General features: G+C 47.8%; 1 protein-coding gene across 2 annotated transcripts in view; it reads right to left on the bottom strand.

Moving 5' to 3' along the window:
- LOC130537550 (transcription factor COE1-A-like) overlaps positions 1-12,612 on the bottom strand; it is a 55,927-nt gene that overhangs the window by 29,718 nt on the left and 13,597 nt on the right. The window lies entirely within an intron of this gene.

Here is a 12,612-nt window from a genome sequence, read left to right as displayed (position 1 = left end):
TTTTTCGTTATCCTTTTCTGTTTAATTTCCCTGTTGTTTCCTATTTGTTCAGCTCATTATGTGATCAAAGCCATTAACGTGTTTATGGCGAGACTCTTTCATGTTGCAATAAAACACATAGGGAGTCACGGGGAGGCGGAACGTGCACGTAGAGCCGCGGCGGACGAGGTAAGAGTGCACTTTTGTACATATCTGTGCGTGGTGCAAATGGTTGAAGAAAATATGGGCTAACAAATGGGGTGAGGGGTTTGGGGGGCATTTGTGTGGATTTTAAAGACACAGATGTATAAATACATACACAGAGGAACTAGCTGTTAAATAATTCAGTGTGCACAAACATACACCGGAGGCAAGGTGAGCGTAAAAGCACGGCTAAGCTAACAGGCGCGCTGAGTTGCCTGCAGTGGCGGCAACCAATCAGAGCGGAGCACAGTGGCCAGGGAGCGAGGTGTGACCCCTGGTGACCTTAGACTCTAATGATTTATAAACATGACAAAGACGTGTGTGTATTTGTGCATGTGTGTGAGTGAGTGTGTGTGCACATGAAACCCTGAAGCTATTTAAATGTGGAGATGAATTCTTATTTATTCACATGGAAAACAGTGAATGCAGAGACCCCAAGGGTGAAGTTCAGAAACAGCGCTGAGGAAGATAGAAGGGGGAGAGCGAGGAATGTAGACGGAGGAAATAGAGAGCAAAACAAAGATTTGTTAATGAAGGAGGGAGGAAAAGGAGGGAAGATGGAGTAGGAGGAAAAGGTGAGGGAGGAGGGAGGAACTGCACCCGGATCACGTACGGAGAATGGGTTAGAGGGACGCAGAAGAGCCCCTTTTACCATTCTGAGGGGAGAAACACACGCCAGCACACACATATTCCCCCTGCCCCCCACATCTGTGTGTGTGTTTGTGCGTCCTCATGCAATATTAAAAAGGCAGTATGTGTGGGTATAAAGAGTGGTGGGACTGGGATGCAGTGAATTATATATCACTATTGATTTGCACACACACAGACAAACACTAATACAGGCACACAAACACACACATTATTAGATTAAAGCTCACAGCTGAAGCACAATGCCGGCTGAGGTGAGGTGACGTGGAGGCAACAACAAAACAGCCGTTTTGGGGCAGAAAAAAGTGTGAAGGAGTGTGAAAAGGTGTTTCTGGAACACTCAGAGAACCTTCACACGTGTCTCGAGCCATGAATATCAATACCTGAGAGTGGAGGACGGATGCACAGAGTGGCACTGAGTTCAATACCTTTTTTAGTTTACACAAGGTGAAAGGAACAACAACAGCAGTTGTGCATCCTGGACACCAACCCCTTTCCACAGAAATTGATTAGTTTCCCACATGTGGGAGTCCAAAATGACCACAGGTACATGCTTTTAGTCTTTTTTTAATAGAAAAATAGAAACAACCTTGCACAAGCTGTTAATCTTTACTGGAATAGACGGTTTACATGAGGAATAATGGTAAAGTTAATAGCCATCAGGTTTGTCTATCTGAATGTATGGACTGCTATAAATAAAACAAGCAAGCCGATCAGAACATGTCTGAAAGCTCTAGTTTTGTGTGAACCGTACAAAGACAAAAAAGAGATCTAAACCAATCGCATCTGATTTCACCCTCACAAATGGAGACTAGACTGAAGGAGTGAAGGAGACCCCCCCTGCTCCCCTGAGCTCCTCCGCCTCCCCTCTCTGCTGCCACTATCTAGCATTTTAATGCACCTATAGTCATGCTAATGGTCTTTGGAATCCAAAATAATTTCTTCTTTGTCCCACCCTGCGACTCAGCACTGATAGAGGAGTGGTATCTCCACCTCCTACACACGTGTGATTTTTTTTGACGGTCCGTCTGTCCTTCCATCGCGCTTATTCTGTGTGTCAGATTAAAGAAGGTAAGTCGTGGAGAGTGCTGACGGGGCATGTAGGGAGGAGGAGAAAAGAGGAGAGCATGCGTTTTACATTATGAGTGCTTCCAACCTTTCTATTCATGCTGTTTGACCTTTCCATAAGTAGGTAATAGAGAGGAGAATGTCCTTTACTAGAACGGCTGGATGTTAAGTCACGCTCTCCTCTGCCCCGAAGACGGAGGAGAGCACCTGGTGTCAGCCCGACATAGCCCGGGGTGAGTGAGGGGGAGGCCGGGGAGGTGAATGGAAGCACTGTGTGAAAAGGTGGCGGGGTTGAGGGGCATATGGTGGACGGATATTACAGAGGGGGGTAGTCATATTAGAGTGTGTGTGAGTTTGTGTGTGTGCGTGTGGGTGTGTGTGTGAAAGAGAGAGGAGTGGGAAGGGAGGGGAACAATATTGGTCTGCCATTGCGGGTCACTGTAGAGAAAACATAAAACATAATCATCCATTAAAATGCAGCTTCACACCCTCCATCACATTCACGATGGAGCTGCTGCCATAAAAGCTGCATGTGCTTATATATGTGCATTTCTAGACCCCCAATACAGGCACACGCGCCCACACACACATGCTTGGATAGGTGTAGGTCTATACAAGGAGCCGGGTGTCACAACATATTTTGCCTTGTTTTTGATAGGAAATTACAGGAGTTCAGTGACAACAATAAGCCTGAAAATAGAATAAAATAACAACAATAATAAGGTGGATAACACAGGTGGCACCAGTTCTTCTCTCACTCTGGATGCAGCCGTCTCAGTGTCATGACGATTCCTCTAAACTGCTGAACTCTTGCTGTTCTCCAGGTGGAAAACACGACGTTCACGTCTACGCACCCGCTGTCACGGCGAACATCAGGCGACTGTTTGTCACCGGCGCCGCCAGAGAGTAACGTCTGACACAGACTCAAGAACCGGCGTGACTTTGCTGACACGAGTCTTGATGTCGCGTATTCGGGACTGCCACGATGGGTCGAAATAAAACTGGAAGACTGAGCAGAAATAACAGAGACGGGTTGAAGTTCTCTGAGTTTTACAAGCTTCAGAATCTGCAGCAACAAATCTCAGAACGCATGGAAAACCACAGCCTTCCAAATAAAAACCTCTGAATAATAAATCAAAACCAGAACAGCTGTGGAATACAAGCACTTCTTATTGTGATTCATAATAAAGAGAATATGGCTCAGGCTGATCTCTGTCACCGGAGAGAACTGATGGGTGTTATATTAAATCAAATCTCAGTGTCCGTGCCAACTTAACTGTCAGTGAAGCCATGTTTGTGTCGAAAACTAGCGCTCCAACACCCGCGAGCACGACCAAAGCACGCACTCTTGCTGCGAGTCCGCCGTGCACTGCAGATCTCTGATAAAGGCTAAGTGGGCTTCGGATGGCTCCAGCTTGGCAGATCAGAATGGCTGGCAGTGAGTTTACAGGCTTGTCATCTAAAAACTATTCACTCTCCACTTAGCCAAGAACACAAACCAAACAATAGACGGCCTGTTAACAATGTACCATTATCCAGAGCGCAGGAGGAGGGGTTTGTGTGCGCATGTGTGTGTGTGTGTGTGTGAAGGAGAGAAATAGAAAAAGAGCAACACAGCAAGCAGGAGAGAAGAGAGAATAAAAGCACAGAGATGAGAGGGAGGATTGCAGAGAGACCAAACTGTTATTTAAACCAGGCGGCCGCGAAAGCATCACAATAAATAACTCGGCTGTTTAGTCTCCACCTCAGACGCTGGGGGATCGACGGGGCGCAGCACGCGCCTGAGAGGGAGGGAGGGGGGGGGGGAGGAGGGAGGCGAGAGAATTAAAGGGATCGCGGAGGGATGGAGTGTTGGGCGGTGGGAGGGAGGGGCGGAAAAAGAGATAAAACACATTACAAGATCAGTCCGTGTTATCAGACTCAAAGGAGCATCCACCATCGTCTCTCCTCGTGACTAATGAAAGGAGCGGCTCTGCAGTCAAGTGCCGGGACGCACAACATTCTTACGCACTCAAGCCTTTATTATTCAGGTCTTTCGCGTCCTTGCGCACACGTGCACGCGCTTATCCTGCATGTGTGCACGGCCACCGAGGGTGTAGGACTGCTGTCCACTGTCAAGCTTCTAAAGAGACTCCCCAGGAATCTGAGTCAACCCCAGTTTCACCAGTGGCGAAGGCTTCTGAGTTTATCCCTAAACCTAAACCTTTCTAACTGCAGTGCTTTGTTTTTAATGAATTATTTGGCCCTGCTGCAAAATAAAAGCCCATTTACGCCCAGTTGGGCAGCAGCTAAAGGAGAACACAGGTTTGAGCAGAACTACACACGCTGAAGGTCCCTTTTCACGTCCTCTGCAGAAAGAACGGCGCAGCGAGGGCACCTCTGATTGCACAGACTGCTGTCTCGTAAGCCGAGGCCGCTGATGAGAGGAAAATAGTGCTAATGCAGCAAGGAAGCTGTTCTTTCCCAATTAAGCCAATAAAACACATGCTTTCCTCCTCCCTGTAGCTGCCTAATAAGCCATAAACACAGCTGAACATTTATAATTCTGGCGAGTCCATAAAAAAAGCACTTCGCTGGTGTGCAGGGGTGAGGGGTGAGGAGTGTGAAAGGAGCGGGGGGGGGGGGGGGTGTTGGCGAGTGCAGCGGCGGCCCTGGCGAGCCACCCAGAGAAATCGCTTTTTCTACTAAAAGAAATATTTAGTACCTTGCTGAATTAATCGGTGTGAGTTGGGTGGTGGGAGGGAAAGAGGTGGAGGGAGGAGGAGGAGGAGGAGGAGGAGGAGGAGTGGGAGGAGGAAGAGAAGGAGGGGGGGTGGTGAGCTGTCTGGATAGACCAAAGAAAATGCCTCTATCTGCCTTCACTCCTCCCCATTCATCCTCCCGTGTTCAGGAGAGGCTGAGAAAGCTGAACTCCCAGTAGATGAGAACACCACACACACACACACACACACACACACACACACACACACATACACACACAACAAGATAATCAAGTACATACCTAGAGTACATATATCTGGAATATAGATCAGCGGAGGAGGCGGTGATCCTCTTTAGGCCGTATCCTCAGAAGGAGGTAGGACAGTGGCTGTGCTGACGGAGCCACAGGAAGAAGCAAGTGATTGTAGGAAGGAAGAAACAAGGTGAGAAGGAAGCCAGCTTTGTGTGAGTTCAGGCAGTTTCCTGGATCATGCCCGAGGCCTCGGGGAAGGCCTGGCTCCGTCTTTATCCTCCAGTGTGAGAGGGGTTGTAAACGCAGCATGGGCTCGCAATAAAACAGTTTAAGAAATGCAGTTTACTGAATAAATGCAGGAGCACTGGCCTGGTATACATATATTAAAACAGTTATGAGATATTTTGGATTTATATGCTTATAAATCATCCCTATACCAGCGCTGTTGACGCCATTTTATTGGTCCTAAGTTATTTTATGTACTCCTGCTAGGTTCTGGTTCTGCTCTTCTTTAATGTATTGATGCAATGGCTGAGTAATAAAGTCGTCGCTTACCTGAATTTATCGATCGTGTTTTCTTATTGTTTTGTCTAATTAAACATTAGGTCGGTCCGTGATGATTGAGCATCCTGTGTTTACCCTCTGACTGGTGTCTTCTCGCATTTGTTACCATGGCGATAGCACACATTAGCGCTTCAATAAAGTTTATGATGAAAAGAAAACGGGGTGAAAAATTCAGAGAAAATATTTCACGCAAACAGTAAAAAGTGCACGACAGCGACACTGTAGACCCCGAGGTGGACTGTGATGGAATGCAGACATACAGTACATTGTGTATGGCTGTGTGTGTGTGTGTGGTGTGTGTGTGTGTGCGTGCGTGCGTCTTTCCTGCTATTGTCAAAATGAGATTGATACCGCCTCTTTACTGACAAACGATTGTCGAGACTTCCTGAACTAATTATAAAAAGGCAAACAAAGTGGAGCACAGGCTCCGTCTGCCAACCTGTCTGTCTGCCTGTCTGTCTGTCTGTCTGTCTGCGTGCTTGTCTGTCTGTCTGCCTGTCTGTCTGTCTGTCTGCCTGTCTGTCTGTCTGTCTGTCTGCCTGCTTGTCTGTCTGTCTGCCTGTCTGTCTGTCTGTCTGTCTGTCTGTCTGCCTGCCTGCCTGTCTGTCTGCCTGTCTGTCTGTAAAAGCCTCGCGCAGCTGCAGCGTTCACACTTCACACTTTGCGTTCACACTGGTTCATGTTGGCTGGATCAAGTGAATGCACGTGGACAGAGACAAGAGCAGTTGGAAAGGGAAGAGCAGCTAAGAAAGGTGAAAAGTCAGACAATAAAAGGCTGCTATCATCAGTCTGGTCAGGCCTCCTATTGTCTGAGGGGCTAAAAAGTCAGGAAATGTCATGTGGCATTTATACACAAACATAAAAGATGCAAGTGTTGATATAAATCAACTCTGTAACCTCATAAAAGTATGTTTGTTGGTGTGTGTGTGTGTGTGTGTGTGTGTGTGGTAACACCCTGGGCAGCTTGAACTGTACATGAGATTTCCATCTGAACAGGAAGTGGATTGCTGCCACTTCCTTTGCAAAACAGACAGAAAGACACACACACACACACACACACACACATGAACATGCGCACGAACGCACACTGGCTGAAGAACAAAGAAGTCACATTTACTGTAGACTCAGGTGACAATACTTGACAGCTCAAAATAGATTGTGTATGTGTATGTGTGTGTGTGTGTGCGTGTGTGTGTGTGTGTGTGTGCGTGCGTGCGTATGTTTGAGTATCGAACAGCTTAACCTGCTCATTTTCAGCCTTTTCATTATGCTCTGAATGGACACAGAAGCCACCAAACAGCTCCACTGACTCCTTCCAGCAGAATATAATCAGAGCATTAAAAGCAGATGCAGAAAATATGTCCACAAATATGGAATTAGCATTAAAACAAACACAAAACTGCAATTATGTAATCGCCCGCCTGTGCGCCGAGGCAAACACAGTGATCTCACTGGTAAATAAAGTCACAGCGCTCTCATCTCCTGAGATTTCACCTTAACCCTGAAGTGTGTTGCATAACAGCGGCAAACTTGACAGACAAAGCATAAGCAGTTAGCACCTCCACCCTGCCGTTCTGCGGCTTTTTGACTCGACAGCGGTATCCAAACAGGGACTCCTCACTACACTGACTTTACAAGGACTAATTAGTGGCTGGTACTGAGAGCAGACAGATGGTGGGGAGAGGAGGAGGCAGAGAAGGAGCACACTTGGAGGAAATGAAAATATATATACATTGCATTACCATTGGCGTACAGCTGCTGGTTTTGCATACATAAGCTAATGTGTGTGACTAATTGGTGTCCAGGCCACAGCAGAAGATAAATGCTGACATCAGCTTCATTCCTCCACCGACGACTAAACATGTAGCGATGCCACATATTATAGTTGTCACATTCCGACTGATGCAACGAGCAACATTACACGTGAAAGAGCAGCGGCATTCATCACAGGGGATGAAACATCGGCTTGTTTTTAACAGGAGCTCCACGTTAGGTGAGTGAAAGTTGCACTTTGGTCGTTGTTGCCTGTGTTCACTTCTGTTCTGTCCATTCTACGTTACTGTGGAAACACAGTGGAGGAACATTGTAGCACCCACGAGGGGCAAACTGAGTCATTTCGCACAATTGTCATCTTGAGTCAATGAAACCACGGTAACTGCATGATATAAAGCATGTTTGCATATAAAACAGCTGATTTCTTGTCTTATCTCATTGTTCAAACACAGTGCTAAAGCTAGTTTTGGCTGAACAACAGTGATGTCAGTGATGATGTCGTGGTAACGTTGTTACTTTAGTGGCTGCTGCGGTTGGCAAAGAATTCACTTTTATCCACATGTTTGTCCGACGTTTGCCCGAAGGTTCCTCGTCAGTGACCAAACAAGTTGCTTCTGCTACGTCACACCGTCTGTCAGAAGAGCTTGGGGGGTAAAAAAGTAACCTACACAACAGACGGATGGTGTGAGAGGCTGAAACTGGGAAAAATACCAACAAACGCAGAAATCAGCTTCTGTTATTAGACCAGACGTCATTCAGCTGTCGTCATTCTGAGCCTGGCCTTCTCCGTCTGGATCTCTCTCCCTTCCTTCACCTCTGCCACATCCTCCCCCCCATCTTTATTTTAAGCCTCCTTTTTCAGACCTTCCCAACCCCCAGCCCCTCACCTCCCCCCGTATCCATTACTCTCGTTAGCCCTGTATAAATCTCCACAACTAACCCAGTAATTTAACCCATTAGCATCTCAGATACGCGGGCGGTGCCTAAATTATGATCGCGTAGAATAGTGATGCATGTAGCCCCGGCTGGTGAATTTACAACACCTCGTTACATATTCAGCTGGCATAAATCAAGCGCTCCCCGCTGACGGCCTTATGGGTAGGCACGGGCCGGGGTGCAGGCAGGAGTGTCACACACCCAAGTTAGTTAATCATGTGGAAAAAAAGGGAGGCGTAACCTAGATCCATACACGCACGGATGCAGACGCAAACACGCACGCAGCTGCGCACGGACGCCAACAACAAACTGCGCGAGCGAGCGCCGAAAAAATAAAATCTAAAGTTAAAAATAGTGCACAAAGTCACCTCGTCTTCCCTCAGCAAATCAGCGCTTCCGTGCGTGTCAGCGTGTGTGAACCCCCCCATCCCGCCGTTGTCTCAGCGCTCGGTTCCAGCAGCGGCGGCGCGGGGCGTCTAGTCATCACAGCGCCGACAGCTTGTGAGTGATAACTGTAGTAAACGTGTGGTAAACAGTCTGAGCGATGGCGGCTGTCGACGGGGCCAATTGAGCGTATGACATCAGCCGCGACACATCAGTGGAGAAGCGCGCCGATAATGACAGCATCGCCACGCGGCGCGCTCCGGCTCTGATGCCGCCACCCGCACATCCAATCTGACTTTCGGGGGGTGCAAAAAATGACTCCCCGTGTCTTGAAAAGTGGCTGCTGCTTCTTGTTTTCTGTGCATGTGTTTCACGCAACGCGGAGCAGCTAAGTCTTCGGCGGTGGGCCCGGCATGGCTGCCGTTAGGAAGGTGAAAGGTCACGGGCTCGGGTCTCTGCAGAGAGGCAACAAACAAGGCAGCTCCCAGAGGGGCCGGGCTCCAGGCATCATTATAAAACACAAATGCTCCCACAAGCACACGCACACACATCATTATAACATGTAGTCCTGTAATGAGGAGGTCACCTTCTCTACCTAAAAATGAATCTTCCCTCACTTTCAGCCAGCGGCCTCCCAGGAGAGCGCGTGGGCCTCCGTAATTACAGACGGGAGAGTCAGACCCGCCGACTGAGAGGAGAATATATTTTTATGACAATAGTTAATGAACGAAGGGCACAGCATCGCATCTCCAGGAAGGTCTGATAACTGAAAAAAATAAAAGAATATCATACGTTGGGGTGGATTTATGTGCAACTGAAGGAACTTCAAAGCAGAAAAGGATCCAGCGACTAATGCAGTCGTCTTTCTGCTTCAGCGGACAGTGGACGCGCCCTAGACAGGTCTCTCTCACACACACACACACACACACACCATTATATAACATAAAATGATGTTTTAACACTGTTCAGTCGTGCAGCACGTAACCTCTGCACCAACTAAACTAAAGTGAACCCACAAATGTAAGAATTGATTCCCTTTTCTAAGCAATACAATCTCCAAAATCTGATGGAAAGATAACAAAACAGAGCTATTCGATTATCAAAGCAAACACACACATTGGCACTTTTCCGTTTCAAAATGTATCGCGTGAATGGAAAGTTGTTTTTCCTGGACCGGTCCAATCAGAACGTCCCGATAATTAATGTGAGCGTTGAGAGTCCCGTTGGAGGAAAAATGTTGATCCAAATACAGGATTCACACGGTTCCTGAGATTCTGACGGACAGCTAATCAGGGCCAACATGGATTAAACTTTTTTTTTCTGTTTCGTGAAACATAAGCAGTCACAGCAGCATCAGGATATTGGCCTCGGATGACTGTTACACGCTTAAACAGGGCTCATTTCTTCAAATGCCTCCACTGGACTGAAGCACATTTGCCTCCGTCACTCAGCACAAGCTCCGAAAACACAAAGTTGCCGTCACCTTTTGGCTTTCGGGCTAGTTTCTCATAATAGCGAGCATTATAAATACTCTGAGAAGACCAGCGCTCCTCCTGCCAAAGCCACAGGTCACAGCCAAGAGATGTAGATTTAAAGAAACCGTCTTTCATTTTAAATAAACAGCCAGATGATAGCGGCGGGTTGGACACTTAAGCTGGCAACCACCTACTCAGCATGACCCAAGTTCAAGTGTTTCTATCGCTCGTTCTCTGCTCCGAGAAAGGGGGGAGAGAGAGAGAGAGGGAGAGAGAGAGAGAGAGTATAAGGAAGAGGGAGAGAACAGCATTTAACCTTGGAGGGTCAGACCAAAATTCTGCTGAAATTCTCTGTGATCAATAAGTCAAAGAAACACACGCACCCACGCAGCGCTGTCACAAACACACTGGGAAACCGAAACACTGCGCAAAGCCCACACACAAACACACGCTAACGCTAACAATCACACTGGAAGAGCTGGCCTCAGCTGTGCTCTCCTCCTCAACGCAGCGCTAACTGACGGCTAATCGATTAGTGCTCGATGACCTCTGACCCTGCTAGCTTCCTGTCTGACAGATTACACCTCCGCAGTTACATAGGACTGCATTCTCCTGCCTGTGAGCATGTGTGTGTGCGCGCGTGCGAGTGAGTGCATGTGTGTGTGTGTGTGAGAGAGAGAGGGAGCAAAGCAGTAGCACGTCTCAAATAGGGCAGTTTCATAAACACCACACATTAACACGCGTGTGTTAATGTGTGTGATTGTGTGTGTGGTGAAAGGATTTTTTGGAGGGAGTTTCTCCTGGCAGTCTTCAGTGTTTGTTGTTTGTTTGGGCATGAGTTATGTGTTGCTGGGGCAACACACACGGTGTGCAGCTCAATCTGGGAGTGGTAATGCATGTAAATGTGTGTGTTTGTGTGTGTGGGTAAAGGTGTGGGCGTCAGTGTGTTAGATAACAATGCCCCCTCTGCAGGACACCCATGCTGTCTTCCTGGCCTCTGCTGTACAGGAAACGCTGGACCAGCACACACATGCACACACACACACACACCCACACATATGCGCACACACACAGAGATATTTATACCTGAGTCGGTTACAATGACTTCACCAGCTCACCCTGCACACTGCTAACAAAGGGAAACAAGACCTCATTGTGGACTTGTGTCACCCCTGCTCCCCCACCACACACACACACACACACACACACACACACGCACACACACACACACGCAGTGCTTGCAGACTCAGCCGTCCGTGAGATCAGACAAGGCTAGCGTTTTTATTCCAACACGGGTATTAATAATGAAATGATGCATGGCCGGCACATTTGCCTTCTCCTCTTTTCTCCATTTACAAACTCCTGTTCACACTCGTGCACTCTCACGTGCACAGGTATACACACTCCTGCCTGGCCTCCCGTAAACACCTCCACCACTCTTTCACTTTGTGGTGACGGGAACATGTTCTTTCCCATCAGTGTTTATACTTGTGCGTGCGTGCATGTGCACGTGTGCGTCGTGCACAGGGAGTTTCCAGATCTCCTAAAGTTGTTTGCCTTTTAATGACACAGCTTAAGATATTCACACACACGCGAGTACCAACCACCAACCAACCATGGATCATGAATGAAGAGCTCTGTGTCATAAACATGTGTGTGCACGTGTGTGTGTGTGTGTGTGTGTGTGTGTGTGTGAGGGAGAGAGTGGCTAACGGCTGGGTGTACAGTCAGAGTGTGTGCCTCCTCACAAACTGCGTGGTTGTCCACGCACCACCCAAACACACACAGGCAGTTAGAAGTCATCATGGCCAACATCTGATTGCATAATCAGTCATCAAGTCGATCAGTCATCACGTCTGTTTATCAATCGGTCGTTAAATAAAGCAGTCAGTAGGTTAATGACTTTGTCAGCCAATTAGTCAGTTACCCGAATGGAAATGATGGATACGGCTACATTGTAAAACCACGTCTCCCGTTTGTGCTGACACTCCGGCTTCATGGGTTTTTCTTTTTCCCTCCGTGATGACACAATATCCAGTAATCTGGAACGCCTGTGGCCTCAAAAGATTTCCAATACGCTGCGTCAGGTCTCCGACTCCTCGGAGAAGCTCACCATATCCTGGCCTGACATCGAGCCGCCTGCATATCAGATTCTCCTCCGCGCCCGGCCTTTGTTCGCGCTCATTGATCGCCACTTCGGTCGAACGGAAGAGTGGCTGAACTATTTAGTCAGATGAGGAAGGAGGGCGCGACATCGCCTCGATCAAAACAGGGCGCAAACCTCCGCCAGGACCCAGCCGCGGAGTTAAACTCGGGGCTCTACTTCTAATACCCGTCTTTGATGACCTAATGTAGCGGAGTGTGGCGTGTTTTGGTGGTTTTTTAAGGTGGATGAGTGTGTAAGAGAAGGAAAGGAGGGAGGGAGCTCAGCTGTGTGTGAAAAACACACGTGTGTGCTCCACCTGCAGCCTTGGGCCCCAGAAATGAAGGAAATCCGGAATTATGGATTATCAAATCAGTTCTTATCAAGCCTGCTGTGCTTTCTGATGCGCTCCTTCGTTACTGTCCTTATTACACCTCAGGAAAAATCTTTAATTGTATTTTCGTCATGTGGGTCATAGGAGCTCC

This window comes from Takifugu flavidus, chromosome 14, assembly GCF_003711565.1.
Source record: "Takifugu flavidus isolate HTHZ2018 chromosome 14, ASM371156v2, whole genome shotgun sequence".
NCBI classification, from domain to species: Eukaryota; Metazoa; Chordata; class Actinopteri; order Tetraodontiformes; family Tetraodontidae; genus Takifugu; species Takifugu flavidus.
The sequence above is the reverse complement of the archived record's forward strand: the minus strand, read 5'-3'. Positions and strand labels throughout refer to the sequence as shown.